This window comes from Octodon degus, unplaced genomic scaffold (assembly GCF_000260255.1).
Source record: "Octodon degus isolate 3935 unplaced genomic scaffold, OctDeg1.0 scaffold00085, whole genome shotgun sequence".
Taxonomy (NCBI): Eukaryota; Metazoa; Chordata; class Mammalia; order Rodentia; family Octodontidae; genus Octodon; species Octodon degus.
Window position 1 is genome coordinate 1,879,462 of NW_004524661.1, and position 16,958 is coordinate 1,896,419.

Genomic DNA, 16,958 nt, shown 5'->3' on the forward strand with positions numbered 1-16,958 from the left:
CCTTGAGTTATTTCCTAATCCTAAATATAATTAGTGTGAGCTATTTGAAAAACAGCCCAGAAGTATTGCCACAAGTTTGAGGCCAGCTAGGGCTACACAGTGAGTTCAAGGCCAGCTAAAACTATATAGCAAGACTCTGTCAAAAACAAACAAAATTGAGAGTCTTTGATACTAACTGGAAATTTGCATTCCCTATTTCTACAAATGTATAGGCTCAGACTATATGTCTTATTTCTTCCACTAACCCTGAGGTGACTGATAGGCCTGATTTTAGCACTTGTTCGAGTCCAAAAGAAGGACAGTATGATTCATAATGGAAAACCTTTCATGGGATTCAACACTCAAACATTGTGGCAAAATCTTGCCCTTTAAAAGAACGTTTGCCATCTGTTGGATTTGTAAGAGACTGCGGGGTGGTTACCAAGGCCATGTATGTGTACACCCACTAGCAAGCCATCCTGCCATCCTTTACGTAAGTCACTGATGCCATTCTAAAACACAGGTGTTGAAAAACAAGGCAAATGCAGAACTGCGGACTGTCTTATATAGGAGAATACTGCGCATCACAAAGGCTCTTCCAATATGCAGCTCAGGGGACATGGTCTGACCTATATAACTGAATCTGTGTAACTAGAAACCTTAATGGGCACTGTAATGATATTTTCCTTTTTATAACAACCTTTACTTGGGCATTTCTAAAGGCAGATTATAATTCTTTCCATACCAAAGACATTTAATTTACTACTATGTTTGGGATGCCTATTTATTTGTGGGGTACTAAGGATAAGACTACTTCATTACTGTTTTTGTCCTTGTGATCAGAAAAGAAGTGTGCCTTGGTAAAAGACACTCAAATATATATTCTGAGCTAGCAAGTCAGTCTATATGTTTTCAAACTGCCTCTGCAACAGTCAGCATACTGTTAAGAGAATTATACTGAATGGTCTCAGTTCCAAATAGACACAGATGTTTTACAAAAGTGCTTATAATTTGGAAACTTGGAAACACCTTAAATGTCTATCACTGAGGGAATGGATACTAAGTTATAATATATCCATATAGTATAGACTCCTCTGCAACAACTAAACACAACTAAACACCATAGGTTTATGTTTTAACATGGCAAGATTTCCACACATAAGACATAATATTGTGTGAAAAAAGAACGCTGGGCATTGATTTGCATAGCACAATAACCACTTACATAAAACAAGGAACACATATTTGCCTGTGCATACATTTGTGTGTGTAAATGCACAGAGCATTTGGAAAGGCAAAAAGTCTAAGACTGGGAGTAGCAGTCAAAGAAAAGTTTGATTTTTATGAAGAGAATGTATTATTAAAAATGTGAGTAAGGTTGGGTGAAATATACCCAGATTATAACTTAGGCTCTTTGTCACAAAATTTAATCTTACATTATTTAAAAATAGATCAAGACACAAACAGTAGTGTAAGCTAAACCTAATGCCATGTTAGGGGTGTGCATCAGTTGATCAAGGTTACAACTAGCTTCTGTTCTAATTTCCTTTCTACCAATCAAATTCTGTGAACTCAGCAAGAAGTAAATTCTTGGCTTGGTCAATTCGGGGCTTTGAAGTATGTAAAACAATTCCTCTGCACCTTAAGCGAAAACTTACCTACAACATTCTTCACCATTTTAATAAAGGCAGAGTCATTTGACGATGGGAGTAAATAAAAACAGGGAGTTTTACGTCTATCCCACTTTCCCCAAACTTTTGCCACTGCAATGAAACTAAGGCCTTGCAAGGAGAAAAGTAAAAACCAAGGAACTGCTTCTATACCTTAGACACCTAAGTTTTAAGACTTTCTTTTTTTCTTATCTACATGCCTGCAAAGAAAACTTGTCAAACCAACAAAGATGCAAAGTGGAAACAGATGTTTTTCTACAAAAAATGTTCTCAGGAATGGTTTCAGATATTCACGTTTGCTTTCTAAGTAACAGTACTGACCAGCTTTTCCTGTCCACTTGGCCACTGTCTGGCCCCTGGCATGTTTCTTGGGCCCCTCTGGGCACACATGCTCAAGCAGGGCCTGGCCAGAGCAGCCTAAGTTCCCAGCAAGCCCTGAAGACCCAGGAAGGCCTGGGGCTCTGTCCTCACTGGGCTTCAGAGCACCCACGCGACTGGCCAGAGCACATTCTTAGCAAGGCCCTAAAAAAGGAAACAGCCTTTCAGTCCCTGGCTGATGTTGTTTTTTCCTTCTGGGGAAAGGCAGCCTAGCGAAGTTCTCTCACTTCGGAGATGGGGGGGGGGGGGGTTTGGGATACAAGCTCCGGCCTTCAGTTCACCACCCCTCCCCCGAGTCTCTGCTTTTAGGCACCTTTGTTGCTAAAGGCATTTAACTTTAATTCCATTTGACTTCAATTGTGTCCAAATTACTGTAAAAAGGAAGAAGACAACAAGCTGTAAATATGAAGAGAGACAGAAAATCATTGAGAATCCTGCCTTTATGAATATTTGATGAAGAAAGGTTAGATCCATAGCTGGTAAATTATAAGAAATTATGTCCATTATGTGACTCTGTCAGCAAAGGTTAATACAAATGGGTTGGGACTTAGTTGGGATGACAACGCAGATTAAAAAAGATTTGTCCTGTCCTCATTGCAATTAGTTTTTCTCCTATTATTAGTGTAATAGAGTTGATCATTAGGATTATGGCAACAGAACAACTGCTCAGTGAAATCATTTTGTTTTTCAGACTATCATTGCATTTTCACAATAAATTTTTCATCTCTGCTAATCTTGCCCTTAATTGTGTGGTTGCTGTGGGCAGGATCCAATTATTAACTCTTTTGATCCTACAATGCCCTTGCCATCAAGTACGCTGATTATATGCAGGCTGAATGGGCAAGCCTACATTTTTCTGCAGCTGGATACATGGATCTTGTGGTTCATTTAGTGCAGGCAGAAAAATGGTTATTTTGCTCAAATAACAGCTCCAGTCAAGTGTGAAATTGTATATAATTGTGTTATAGGATTTTGCCCAGGTTAAAGGGCTTCTTGGGGCTTTTATTATGAACCTCATTTCTCAGGTATTTATGATTTGTTTTCCACTTTTAAAAAATCTGAATTAGGTTTAACGTGCTTTGCCTACCCCTTTGTTGTTGTTATTATTATTACTTTGGAATGGGGATTAAAGTAGTCATCCTGCACTCTTTGTACAAAGGTGGAGAATATAACTGATGCTGAGCACAATAAACTGGAATGTAAAACAAATGGCAGTGCAGACTTCAATGGCTGAAGGCCTAGTTGGTCCAAGTGATAGTCTGGATGTTGGAAGGTATCTCTCCTTTCAACAAGGCCAAAGAGCCAGAGATTGAAGCCAGAGAGAAGTGGGAAGAACAAACAACTACAGAAAGACAAGTCAAGGGTATTTAAGCTTCTAGATATCCCAGAGCAGGCTCTATACAGACAACCTGCAAACAAACTTAAGCGCTTTTTTCTCATCACTACCTTATTTATCATCTCCATGTTCCTTTTGGAAAATTCCACCGCTCTGGCCTAAGGTCACCCTTCCAGTGATAAGGACACATCATGAATTACAGGCCTTTTATAAAGTTACTGTGTGCTTTTCAAATGAAGGATATGACTGAGGGAACGTTTGAAGATTGATATAGGACAAGGAGAGAGTCAAATATGATTTCTGCCACTGAGGGCATGTAAAGGAGGGAAAGATTTACAGACGACAGCAGTGATGGCTTAGGTCTTTCAACAGCCCACTGTGACACACATGCCTTAAGATCACCACTGCTGGACTAGAGTAGACTCACAGAAGAAAAGTAAATCAAACAAAAATCTAAACACGTAAACATGAAACATGCCAACAAATCAAGATACCTTAGAGACCCCAAATAAGACAGAAAAGATTTTTCCATACCTAAAGATAGAAAAAAATGGTTAACTAGGATAAAATGGTCTTGGGAAGGGAAACATGTTATAGCCAAAACAATAATTGGAATTGTCATGCCTGTAGCAATCCCATCATAGAAGCAGTGTCTTAGCAAGGCCCACTGAGGGTTCCTCCCAACAGAAATACACACTTTGCTCACACAGTCATCCAAAAGTAGGGAATTTAACACATCAGGGAGCCTACTGGATTATCAGATCAACTAATCAATAGCATTGACCATATTTGTGCCCAAAAGCATGGGGAAGCAGTAAGTAAGGCACCAGAGTAGACAGGATCTTTGCCAATACATTACCTTGGACCTCTGACCTCTGCCAAGGGCCCGAGAGGCACAAGACTTTTCTTCCCAAGACCTGAGATTTTCTGCCTAAGTGATTCCGACCTGCCTAGGTTGAGTCAATTGCATCCTTCATCAGGAATTGGGACTTGGACTGATACAAATAGCAAAGACCCAGTCTCCCAGGCATCTGAAACAGTGTGCTGGGTCATTCCACTGCCCCCTCTCAGCAGCCCTCCCCTTCAGACTCTGTAAATCTCAGCTGTGTGTGTGCACACTACCACTGGACTCAGTGGGATACAAATGGCTTCTCCATGTATTTGCATTGCTCCTGAGACTTGGGCCACCTGAAGAGTCCTGTCCCCTCTGTATGACCTATACCTGGTGGCTCTTGAAAAGACATTTTGGCCACTTTCGAATCAGTGAATTTAATGCTCCAGAAAGCAACATGATTTTATCACTGAGAATGAAGCTAACTCAGAGAGACAGAGTATACAACATAAGGCTATATAAGAGCCTTTGGGGCAATATGGAGTTTAAGTCAGCAAATCCACACCAAATATGCTTTGTGGAATACAGCATCTCACCAAATTGCTTGCAGGTTAGTCCCAAATATCAGGATGAATTCTATCTCTACAAACCCAAGAGACTGTCAGGGAAAGGGAGCTGCTATGTGTTAAATACCTGTTATACCAGTTACCCTATTTTTTCTCATTTAATTCTCTTTATAGAATTCAAAGTTTAGTGAGAAGGAAACTAAGGCTCAGAAGTTAAAAATGTGTCCAAGGCCACAGAGCCAATGCAAGAAAAGAGTAGGATTCAAATAAGGCCCACCAGCATTACCCCAAACTTTGGACTACCCGATATGGTCATGCTTGCTGAAGAGGAACAAAAGGCGGGTTACCAGATGCAGTAAAGGCAAACAGGATATCAACCCATTAACCTTCTAAAATCCTGGAGAATAATATGGCTGGGAAGTGGCATGCTTGTAGAAAACACTAGTGTTGGTGTTTCATTCTCAAATAGGACCTAGAGTGGTAGTGAAGGATATGTGCAAAAAGAATGAAAAGGGTAAAATGCTGGACTTATTTGGAAATGGATCCTTCATCGTCCACATCTGTAGCAGCCACTGGGCTTAGTAACCATGACAAAGCCAAGGTTCTCTTGAACTGGCATATTATTGTAGTCTGCCTGGCTGTGCTGTAACTATTTCAAGGACTATTAAATTAAACCCTGGAGACAGTTTCCCTTAAGATAAAGAGCATGCTTTTTATTGTGTCATCAAAGGAGACCAGAAAACCTGAAGCTTTCAGCTTTAAAGACAACATAATGAGATCAGAGATTTTGCTTGCAAAGAAATTAACTTTCGGTTAATTAATGAAAGTAACCTTAAACAGCGGGCGTGTTGCCAACAACCAGGACACTATAATAAAAAGGGGGAGGGGGCAGATAATGGGCTGCTTTCAGGGGGCCAGGGTGCAGCAGCCCAGAAAAGAAATTTGATGAGGATGCTGCTTGTAAATTTGATCTCAAATTCTTAAGATGAACAAATAATAGCCTTATCTGTAATAAAGTCTGCTACAAATGCTTTCTTTTCCCCCATAATTTTCTGTTCAATTTAGATAGAAGATTTAATTAGATGTTGGTGAAACACCAGTTATTTAATAAAATCCTTAATAAAAATCTAATCTATGTTACACAGAAAAACCACTGTAACATAATCACAATTTTAAAAACACATTTTAGAGTACTTACTTTTTATAATTAAGAAAATATATGTATGTGACATGCTTTATTTTCCACACAAGGTGAAAGCTAAGAAGGCAAAAGTAGTAATAAAAACAAAGCCCCCAATTCATGATCCCTTTTCTCTTCTAATAAATATTTTAAAAGATCTTCTTTTGTTAATTGCTACCAAAAGAGGTACTTGAACCTGAATGAAAAGAACGAAGAAGGATCTTGCCTATCTCACAAAGTTTTAAAATTAAAATTTGGTTACCAAAAGAAATGGTCTTTTAAGTTTTGAGGATTTATCAAGTTTTAAAAGATAAGCTACCTCTGATCACCCAGACTGCAATTTTATCACATATTATCAGCCAACCCTGAAGTGGAGATAAAAGCCCTCCTTTCACTAAGTTTCTGCAAGTACGTAACGTTCAAAAGGGAATGGCACAGTAATGGAACGTGAATGACCTGTAGCACATATTAAACCACAGCGGGACATTCAGGGAATGTCTCTGATTTTCTTGCAAAGGCAGAATTCTGGACTGGACATGCAGGGCCTCAGGCTTCACTCATATGGCAATTCTTAGAGATCACGCTTCCAACATAAAACTGTGGGGAGGGAGGGGATGACGGTGGCTTCCACCTGGGGTTACTCTTAAGTTCTCAGGCTTTGCAGCAAGACTCAAGAGGGGCTGAGTCCTCACTAATTGAGACATCAGGTAGCCTGCTTCCGACAGATTTACGGGGTGCTGGTGGTGTGTGTGTGTGTGTGTGTGTGTGTGTGTGTGTGTGTGTGTCAGGTCAGACACCTTGGAAGGAGTGCTACTAAGAAGGTACTTGATTCAGATTGAACTTAAATTGAATTTCAAAAATGTTATGTCCTTTTACTTTATGATACAAAGTTCCCAGGTCCCTGCATAATTATTTAGGTAGATTGAAGTAATTCCTCTGGTAGGCAGGGTGGTAGGTGGAGTTTCACTAGTGTGAAAGAGCTAAGTTCCCCTCTCTGCAGCAGCACACAGATGCTGGTGGAACTCAGTCTGCTTCTGTGTCCCTGCTGACCTGGCACAAGGACTAACAGGCCTCCTGCACACACTCTGTGTCCTTGGCCAGGACCATGTGGCATCTCTGCTCATGTCTGATTTGAGAAGGTCATTGTTTAATGCATCTGGATATTGTGATCATCCAGATTTAATCATCAGCATGGGGTTCTGGTGGCTTCCACTGTATATAAATTTAAATAATGGCCCCTCCTCCACGAAAGAAGGGAAGTCCATAGACTTTGGCCATCTGTTCCATGAGGCTGCTCACTTAGAGTTTTTGATTAGACGCCTCCTGCTATTTCTATACACAACATAATCCCAAACAATGCCACAGTGTTTGGGAACATTTAATGATTTATAGAGTTTGTTATTTTTGCTTCAAATCTTCATTCCTCTTTATGAGACAGAGCCTGGCATGGACTGAACACAGCCAGTGCTTATTTGGATACGCTGCACAGAAAAGGCAGCCTTCTGGGCATTTTGGGGTCATAACTACTCAAAAATGTGCCCTGATTGGGCATCAGAGTGCGTTTCGCTTCTGTGTCTACTGCACCAATATCTGCACAGCCGGCTCAGCCACCGACACAAACCCAAACACAGATTGGATTGGAGGACAAAAAAAGTTGGGGATCTGTCATGGGATTCCTGGAAAAAGCACTAAGACACGCTTAGCAAACTGCACAAAACAATCTAATTGCCTCCTTTGGGGAGGGGTGAGACTGCTCCTCGAGCTCTGGTCCCCTGTCTCTTTCCAGTGTGTGCTGACTTCTGCCAGTCACCTCTTTTCTCCTGCTCCTCCAAGTTGACTTCTTTGTTGCCCTGCCATACTGGGGGACAACGGACGCATACTTTCGTTGAAAAAAAATGTTGATGTACTTCTAGGTCTGAAAAGCAAAAGGAGGAAAAACAAAACAAAATATCCTCAACTCTTTGTATTATGCAGCACACAGGCAGTCTCTGAAGCTTCCTTAAATATTAACAGTATAATTAGGAGACACGGGGCTTTGTTTCACTTGTGATTTTCACACAACATCCTGCCTTGCCGGGATCTTCTGGAGCTTGTGACACCTCCAAGCACGAGCTGTTCTTCTAGAGGATGTTGACTTTTGTGGTCTATTAAGCAAGCAACACATAACTCAAAGTCTACCCTTCCAGGCATAGAGCGTTGACACAAATGCTGCAGGCCAAACTGTACATAACTCAGTCCCTTTTCCCACGGGCTTTGCTGCAGAGAATTCTTGGTAACAAGACAACAGCAACAAACTCTACTGTTGAAATAATTACCAATAAGGTAGTAAAAACCACCTAAGAAGTCTGTTTCTCTTTTTGCTGCTGGGGACGCCACCAAGGCTCTTGGATTGCTGGGTCTTGCTGAATGTTATTCAAGGTGACCCACCCTCTGGCTCCTGGTGTTGCTAAGAGCTTCCTATCCATTGGCAGATTCATCACAGTTGTTGACTCTGAGCTTTGAAGTTAAAGAGAAGCTTGGGCTAGAGTTTTGACAAATCCTTCTTGTTTCCTTATTTGTAAAAGAGGATCCAAATGTTTATTTCACTGAATCCATGATGAGATCAAGCACTTAGTAACTATCTCAATCAGTGACAACTCTTATAACTAGCATGGTATCTTCCCCAGAGCTCAGTGATTGAAAGCTGTGACTGCTTTTGTGACAATCTCTCACTGTCTTTTAATATTCTGGAAAATTATTAGCTCTCTTTGATATTCCAAAGCATGAAAACTATTCTGTGGTTGGTACTGAGAATTATCAATGGTTTAAATGGGGACTGGCTTATGGCTCTGGTGCAGAGGTGACAAAATGGCACCTCCAGGGCCACGTTTAGCTAATGACATGTACTGTGACCCAAACATTATTGATTCTTGTAAAATTGAAAGAGGAGGAGGAGGAGGAGGAGGAGGAGAAGGAGAAAGAGGAGAAATAGGAGGAGGTGGCAGCAAAGGTAGTGGCAGAGGAGGAAGAAAGAAAAGAAAGGAAGGAAAGGAAGAAAGAAAGAGAAGAGAAGAGAAAAGCAAAGCAAAGCAAAGCAAAGCATGCCTGCTTATCTGGGTATTTCTCGATGACAATGACTGGCCAGAGCTGGCCAGTGGCTGCCTCCTTCCCACAAAACTCACCAACTCCTGTTGGAAACAAGTCTAACTCTCTCGGCTTAGTCTAACTCACTTCTATTACCACAGCCTCCTCCCTTCACCAGCCCATCTGGTGTTAGTATTAGCAATCTGTGGGTGGCTATCTGACTTTTTCCATATGCCTGCCATTTTGCTTTCTGCATTTTTAGTTCAGGGGCTTGAGTTGCTTCAGGATAATGTCAGGAGTTCCCTCTACTTCACATTACTTGACTGCCATCTACATTTTTCTCATAGTGACTATGAATAGTATGCCTATCATTTGTGGTCATTCCCTAATGCTAGTAAAATTTACCAAGATATGTCCTCCTCTGGCTTCTGCCCTGGCTTCACTTTGAGGCCTGTGTAGGCACAGAGTCTATAGGAAAATACCAACTCATAAAGCTCAGAACCAAGCTTTATTCTTGGTTTGGCCATCTCATGCCTCTGTCCAACACAGCTAAGCAGATGATTTTTTACATTCTCTTCTTCACAAAATTATTTATCATACCAAAAAAATAATATCAGTAACTTCAAAATGTATTCTATACTCTTAAAACAACTTCTTTACATTTAAATAATTTGAACTCAAAAACATTACAATTCAATGAAATGTTTTATGAATGGAACTAAAATTTTCATTTACTAAATGAAAATAACACACTCAGTAGTTTGAAATGTTTTTTCTGTTTTAAATGGTAAAAAAAATAAAAAGTTCAAGTAGTCATAAGGGATGATTTCTATAAGCATGAGCACTTGCCTACCTGGCTGAAGGGACCCAGTAAACTGTCCTTCCTATCTGCTAAAGTCTTGGCACAAACTCCACGCTGTTCTACTGCGGCCTCTATTTCAAAATGGCAGTCATATGATAAGCATCATTTTGGTTAGGAACTTGGCAGGGTGGGGGAGGGTGGTGGTAGTTGAAATGAATACTTAGCATTAGAGGTGCCTAAGCTGCAAAACTGCAGAGAACCCACCCCAGGCAGTGGATGTATTACAAAGGACAACACAGTCTTACCAGCTACAAAAGATAATTCTGCTAGAGTTGGGCTTGGTCTGCATCCATTTGGCTTCCAAAGGTAGCTTCAAAATTCAAGATGTCTATTTCTTAAGACAGTATATTGCTCGATTGCAGAATTTATGCTCTTTAGTTCTGAGCTGTCAATAATATCACATGGCCATGCGAGGGCTTTCTCCAGTCCAATATAAAATGCTTATCTTATTCGGACACCTCATCGGTTTTTAATAGCTCACTAAATCTGCAAATCAATCTATGATTTTTAAGATTTCCGACAGTAGTCCCAGCCTGGAAGCTTTATATATGACCATAATGATGATTATTTAACTTGATCAGTTAATCACATATATCAAATAATCACATGGAACAGATAGCTAATATTGTTTTCCTTAAAATCTTGGTCTATTACTATAAGAGACAAGTTTGTTTTTTTTTTTTTTTTTTTTTAAGGTTGGTGGTTATGTTGTATCTTTCAGGAAAATCAAGCCAGAGGTTCAATACTGAATTCTAAATCCTAAGCATTTACTAACAAAGGTGGTTCCATTTATTCATGCACAATAAGAAATAACAATCCTAGCCTCTCACTCCTTTTCAAATGATAAAATACCACAGGAGTACTTTAAAGTGCCAAAATAATCATTTTATCCCATTCTTTCAGTCCCTAAAATCTAACAAAATATCAGTATCCAACTGTACATGTTGTTTAATTCCACATGTAATTTATAGGTACAATATATGTACATATGTAGTAGCACACAAGAACATACATGCACAAACACGGCACATAACAAGCACATGAGTATATATGAAATTTGAAGAGCTGTCACAGACAGCTTCAATAGTGAGTACATAGTAAGAACAGTATTCAAATGATTTCCTTCTAGCCTTTTCCATTTGTTGTGGAATTCAAATGCTGCCCTTTTCTGAAGAGATACTATGTTTCTACCATGCTGCTCTGAAAAAAATCTGGGCCATCTGGAAAGACTTTCTAAAGTGACTCCTCTATTCTTGTCAAGAGGAGAAAGACAGGTTAATCATCCATTGACTCCTCAGTCTTATTACTGGCACAAAGCTTTGGCTTTGCTAAATTTCCTCGTTGGAGTTACCTAACAAACATACATCACCAGGAGCTGCAGATAAAGATCGAAAGATTAAGCTTTGTCACTCAAATGATAATTAAAAAGAGTATTTTAAACACACTGTAAATATATACAAGCCATCATAAAATCATCAGAACCCTGCCAGTGCTCACCACCTCCAGAGTATATAGATTATCAGGGAGAGGGATATTGACGTTAAGTCCTGCTTGTATTGGAAGATTGTCATTAACTGTCCCAAGCCTGCACTCAGCCAGCCACCTGAGCTAGACAAAGATGGGAAATCTGGCCTCCCATATTCCAGTGGCAGATTAGTGGGATTTGGGATGAGCATTTCAATATGCATTTAATTGTGATTTTTTTGGAGAGTGTGTGTGATTCTTTTCTATTCAACTACAGGATTCCTTAATATATATTATTCTAAGAACTGTAAATAAAAACAGAAGGAAAATAGTGTTGTCTTCTCTGTAAAAAATAATTTATATAAAGGAAAGATTTAGCAGAGCAGATTAATTTCTTCTAGAAATTTCATTTATGTCATAAAAAGACACATGAATCCATGTATATTAGAAGCATGCAGTAACATCACCTTTCATAAAAAGAAAAACTTGTCATCACAATCTTATTAGGATGTCATGCATTGCTAAACTGGTACAATATTTCTGTATATTCCAATTAGTGCAACTATTTCCTGGCACCGACACTACAGTGAAAACTATCTTCTTCTTAAAAGAAGTTCTTCCTACTGGGAACTAATCCTTTGTTTGACAATTCAGAGAATGTTATTTAGAGATTTTAATTGCTCAGTTGATCTGTGGCTAGATCTCAATAATCAAAACAATAAAATTGTTCGCTTTTTTCTCCTTGACAACTGTAATAAAATGCTGGTAGTGTCCTGGGACAGTTAACCCAAGCTGGATTGACAGTGTCAGATTCCTTTTCATATATCTTTTTTATCAGAGGCAAAAACATCAATATTTTAAAAGTAAAAAGCACTTAAGAACATTGCCATTATCAACAGATATTCCAAATACTACTAATGTCTACGGGAAAATTTCAATCTGATTATCTGTAACAATCTGATTATCTATCTAGAAGGGCTATAATTCTTAATTAAAAAGTAGCTTTTTTTTAAGTCAAATGGGAAAAGCCAAAAGTCTAATAAAAATAGGCAAAAGGCAGAAGCAAGCATTTTATAGAAGAAACATAATCATTAAATATACAGAAATGGTGCTACCTTACTAGGAATCAAAACAATACAAATTAAATCAAGGGGAAACCAACTTTTTCAAATCTATCAGATTGAGATAGTTTATACAAACACACACTTTGCAGTGCTGGTAAAGATATGGAAGAGAGCATGTGCATAGCCTGCTGGGGTAATCATCTATTGGTTCTACATTTTAGATGAATGTTTGGTACTATGTGTCAAAAGCTTTATATATTCTTTGACCCAGTCATTCCATTTTTAGGAGTTCATCTAAAGGTAATAAATGCTCACACAAAGTTTTTAGACAAAGACATTCATCCCTGTATTTTATATGATGGGTTAAAAGAAAGAAAACAACTTAATTAAAGTTAAATAAATTATGGTATGTCCATGCAAAGCAACTCTAGTTTCCACTGATAACCATGTTCCAAGTGAGTATTTAAAGATGAAAAAACTGATAATGCTATAATAACTAAACAGAAGTCATAAAAGTTGTAAAAAAAAAAAAAAAAAGGTGTAAAATGTTACGATCCTAACTGTGCTTGAACGCATACATATACACTGAAGAAAGACTGAAAGGTATATATTAAAACACTCATAGTGGCACTTCAGAGGTAGTTATAGGCAAATTTCACATTTCATACTTTTGGTTTTTTTTTTTAGCTCCGAATGCCTTCAGGTCAGGTTTGGCTGGCTTGAGTTGCGGGGATCGAACCACAGCAACCTGAGCCTGACTGCTTTGTTGAAGCAGCCACCTAAAGAACTGAGCTAATGGGCAGGCCCCCCAAAAGCAGAGGGTGGTTTTTTTTTTTTTTAATACTTTTCTGACTTTTCAGAAAATGTTCTAAATTAGTACAGATTAGACGCGACTCTAAAATGCGTTAACTGAAAACACAAATTCTGAAACACTGAACCTCAAAATCCTACCATATTTTCTAAACTATTTAGTTGGCTAAAGAAAAGTACACTTAGATCTAAATATCTTCTTTTTTTTTGGAGAAGAGTTTGAGGTTTCATCGCAATGAAACATTTCACTGAAACGTGGAACAGGAACTTCCAAAGTGTGGAAGGACAGAGCCAGGAGTTAGGATGACTGCCTAAGTCCGAAAGCTCAGGACAGGATGCAGGACTCTCAAGACACGGTGCCCAAGGAAGGGGACAGGCAACCGGTGATCTGCGACAGCTGACAGAAGCCCTCTTCAGCACTGAAGAATAATTTTGACTTAAAAACTCCACAAATGGTGAAATTCTTACTTTACATACTCATGTTAGAAAAAGAGAGTTTTTGCTGGGAGACAGCTCAGTGGCATAAGCACTCACCTGGCAAGCACAACGTCCTGGTACAAAAAAGGGGGGGGAGGAGAGAGAGAGAGAGAGAGAGAGAGAGAGAGAGAGAGAGAGAGAGACCAACCGACCACAAGCGAGAGTGAGCTTTGTCCAGCCACCATCAGCATTCCCACCCCTGCCTTCTCCAGCCCCAAACTCACACATCAGGGGAGGGAGGACTTTTTGATTTCCTTTCTCACTGATGGCAAAGAGGCCACTACTATTAACTCAATATCCAAACACTACTGGACCCCCAGGCTCAACCATAAAGATCATCATGGCTCTACTTAGGTGGAATGTTTCTGTCCTAGGATTTTTTATTCTGACAGTGGAAATAAATTCATTTCCTTATTGAAGAGTCAGAGCAGAGAGACATGATAAGCACATAACTTAGTGTGCTTCCTGCTCAGTATACTTGCATCTACATTTTCTCTTTTCTGCTGGATTTGATTTGGGAAGAAAGGTGCCCTGATCCTTGTGAAGCTGGGCCTGTGGTGCACACCTGTAATCCTAGCACTTGGGAGGCCGAGGCAGGAGTGCTGTGAGTTGAGGCTAGCCTGGCCAGCCTAAATTGTACAATGAAGCCCTGTCTCGAAAAGAAGAAAGAAAAGAAAAGAAAAAGAAAGAAAAGAAAAGGGAGGGAAGAAGAGAGAAAAGAAAAAAATAAGAAAAGGGAAAGGCAAAGAAAAAGAAAATTCCTTTGATCCCTGGGAAAGTACCTTCTCTGATCTATTTGAAGGACATGGAGGTGGAGAATACAGAGGAGATACACTATAGATGGGAGGAAGATAAATGAGTTTTAGATAGGTCAACAATTATTAGATCATTTGCTAAGCACCTACCGTATGCTGTGTGTTTCATCTTATTTGGGCACTGTCACTTGAATGCAGGTATCCAAGAACACTAAACTATAGCCTTACAAAGTCCTGCTCTGCTCAGACTGCAGCCCACATCATACTTTGTGACTGTCAATATTGAAGAATATTTCAAAACACCAACTTTAAGTACTTGAACCATGGGTTCCTTCGTTTCTAGTACCAGGGGATGATTCAGACCCCTGTCCAGTGGCAGAAGGTATAAAAAGTAGGCAGCTCTTCTTTCTGCACTAGACAGAGGGAAATGTCTTTGAGAAAGGAAACCCCGTGGTCACTCCTTTGGCCCAGGGAGGAGACTCACAGGGTAGGCAGGGAAGGAGTATGAGGCTATAGACCGTGGAAGAGAAGACAGTATGATGAGCAGCAGGCCTCTGAACCATCCCTAATACCTGTACTGCTGAGGATGAGTCTCTTTCAAGCTCAAGAGATGCCAATTCTGATGAGCAGCATCATCCTTCCCTTTCCCCAGCTTGAGACCCCTGGTGCCCCCTGACTGCCAGCTAAGTGGCTGCAGTACAAGTATCTTCAAGGAGGGCTTTCTGCTTGGCCACCCCCCAGCAGGAGAACAGTGGTTTTCTCCATGGTGCTCAGTGAGCCACCACGGGAGCCTCATTAGAACACGAGACACTCCTGCCAACCCCGGGCTTTGGCTGCTGTCCGCCTGTGGTCTGCATGTGTAGTTGTGACAGACGGCTAAGAATGCTGCCTTCCACTGAAGACCAAGTACATGATCCACTGCAGTTAATCAATAGGATAATGGAATGAATCAATAGAAAAGATTTTTAGAAGGTCTTAATTAAAGAAACACTTGCAGATACAAATGATGTCTTCAATCTATTGATAGTGCCAAGGTGAAGGGTTAAACACAAACAAAACCATCAACTTTATTTTGCCGACATGCCTTCCACAAGAGAACAACCCAGCAGCCTCCTGGCCCCAGGGTTGGCCCATTAATCAGTCCCTTGTCAATTGCATGGCCACACTGTATGAGAAAATTACTCTATGATCAAAAATTTTAATTACCAAACAGCAGCTCAAAATAAAAATGAAAAATGGACATTAGCACCCTGTATGCCTTCTTTTGCTCCTGCAGTGGGGGCAGCATCCCCCTTAAGAACTGATTTTGTGGACAAAAATCTCCTTCCAATGAAATGCAAAGAATTAGAATAATTAAAGAAAGCCTAAATTGATGGATCCCATCTAGCCAGGGGAATTCTCTAGTGGGCCTTGTGCTCAAACATGTTACATCAATATTTTTTGATTCCCTAGACAGTCCTGCATGAGGTACTGGTTTAAAGAGACATCAATCTGTGATGTCAGTATGTATCTAATGAACCTTCAAAAATCAATGTCCAGGATGGTCTGTTACATGTGAGCACCCGATTTGTCCCATCTCAGCCTTATGGGTAAACCTACAGCCATAATGACAGTAAAAATGGACTCAAATGGTCAGGACGGATGATTAGATGGGAAGAGACTGTGATTACAGAATCAGTTTCAACTTGGAGAATTCAAATGATACAGGAACAGAAGGAGGAAGCCAAGACGCCCTTCTGAACCTTCCAAGGCCCCCGGACTCTAGACAAGCTCATCCTGAAATGATCTGCTAACACTGTTCTCCCTACAAACTCACCTTTCTCTCACCATTTCCATTCCTTTACTGTTGTCTGACAGGATTTTGGTCCCACTCTTGACAGCTATGGTAATTTTCTGCTTTTTGGGTTATTCGTCTGGGACTCCCATTTAGCTCCACTCAACAGGGGGCTTGTGCTTAGTTCTTCTCTTGTTAGTATTTATGCTCAACTCATCCTCAACCTTCTGTTACCAGGACTCCTTGACATGGATATCCTGACACTAACAGGCGCAAGAGAAGGCCTAAGTTTGTTTCATTTCTTTTTGCTTCTTTAAAATAAATTGGACTGTACTGGCTGCCACACGGCTGAGCTATTTCAAATGTATAACTTGTGGTGACAGCTATGCCATTCATGATGCCAGTATCTGCCCTGCCTTATCATCCTGGCTTCTGCATGCTACAGTTCTCTCTCTCTCTCTCTCTCTCTCTCTCTCTCTCTCTCTCTCTCTCTCTCTAATAAGTAAATAAATAAATAAAATTTAAAGGACACAGGTGAGACTAGAGAGAAAGGTGTGCAAGGACGGCTGCAGATGGATGGGTGGGTCGTCCCTCAGGGGCTACGCTAGCAGGGGAACCTGAGGGCTCTGAACGTTCCGCTCACGTTCTTCCCTATGTACTACTTTTCTGATTCTAAAACTGAAAAGAAAAAAAGTACAAATGCCCCACATTCACAGGGAGAGGGCAGCGGGTACCTTGGGGGGTGAGT

The 16,958-nt window shown here is 40.2% G+C and overlaps 1 protein-coding gene across 3 annotated transcripts in view; it reads right to left on the reverse strand.

The window, feature by feature from the left end:
• The window catches only part of Fto (FTO, alpha-ketoglutarate dependent dioxygenase), a 442,060-nt gene that overhangs the window by 20,430 nt on the left and 404,672 nt on the right, over nucleotides 1-16,958 (reverse strand). Inside the window, exon 10 of one of the 3 annotated variants that reach the window (XR_002822291.1) lies at nucleotides 10,112-10,251. The exons of the other annotated variants lie outside the window; for them this stretch is intronic. The gene's annotated coding sequence lies outside the window, so the exon portion shown is untranslated. The remainder of the gene's footprint in view (nucleotides 1-10,111; nucleotides 10,252-16,958) is intronic. 3 annotated transcript variants of the gene reach the window in all.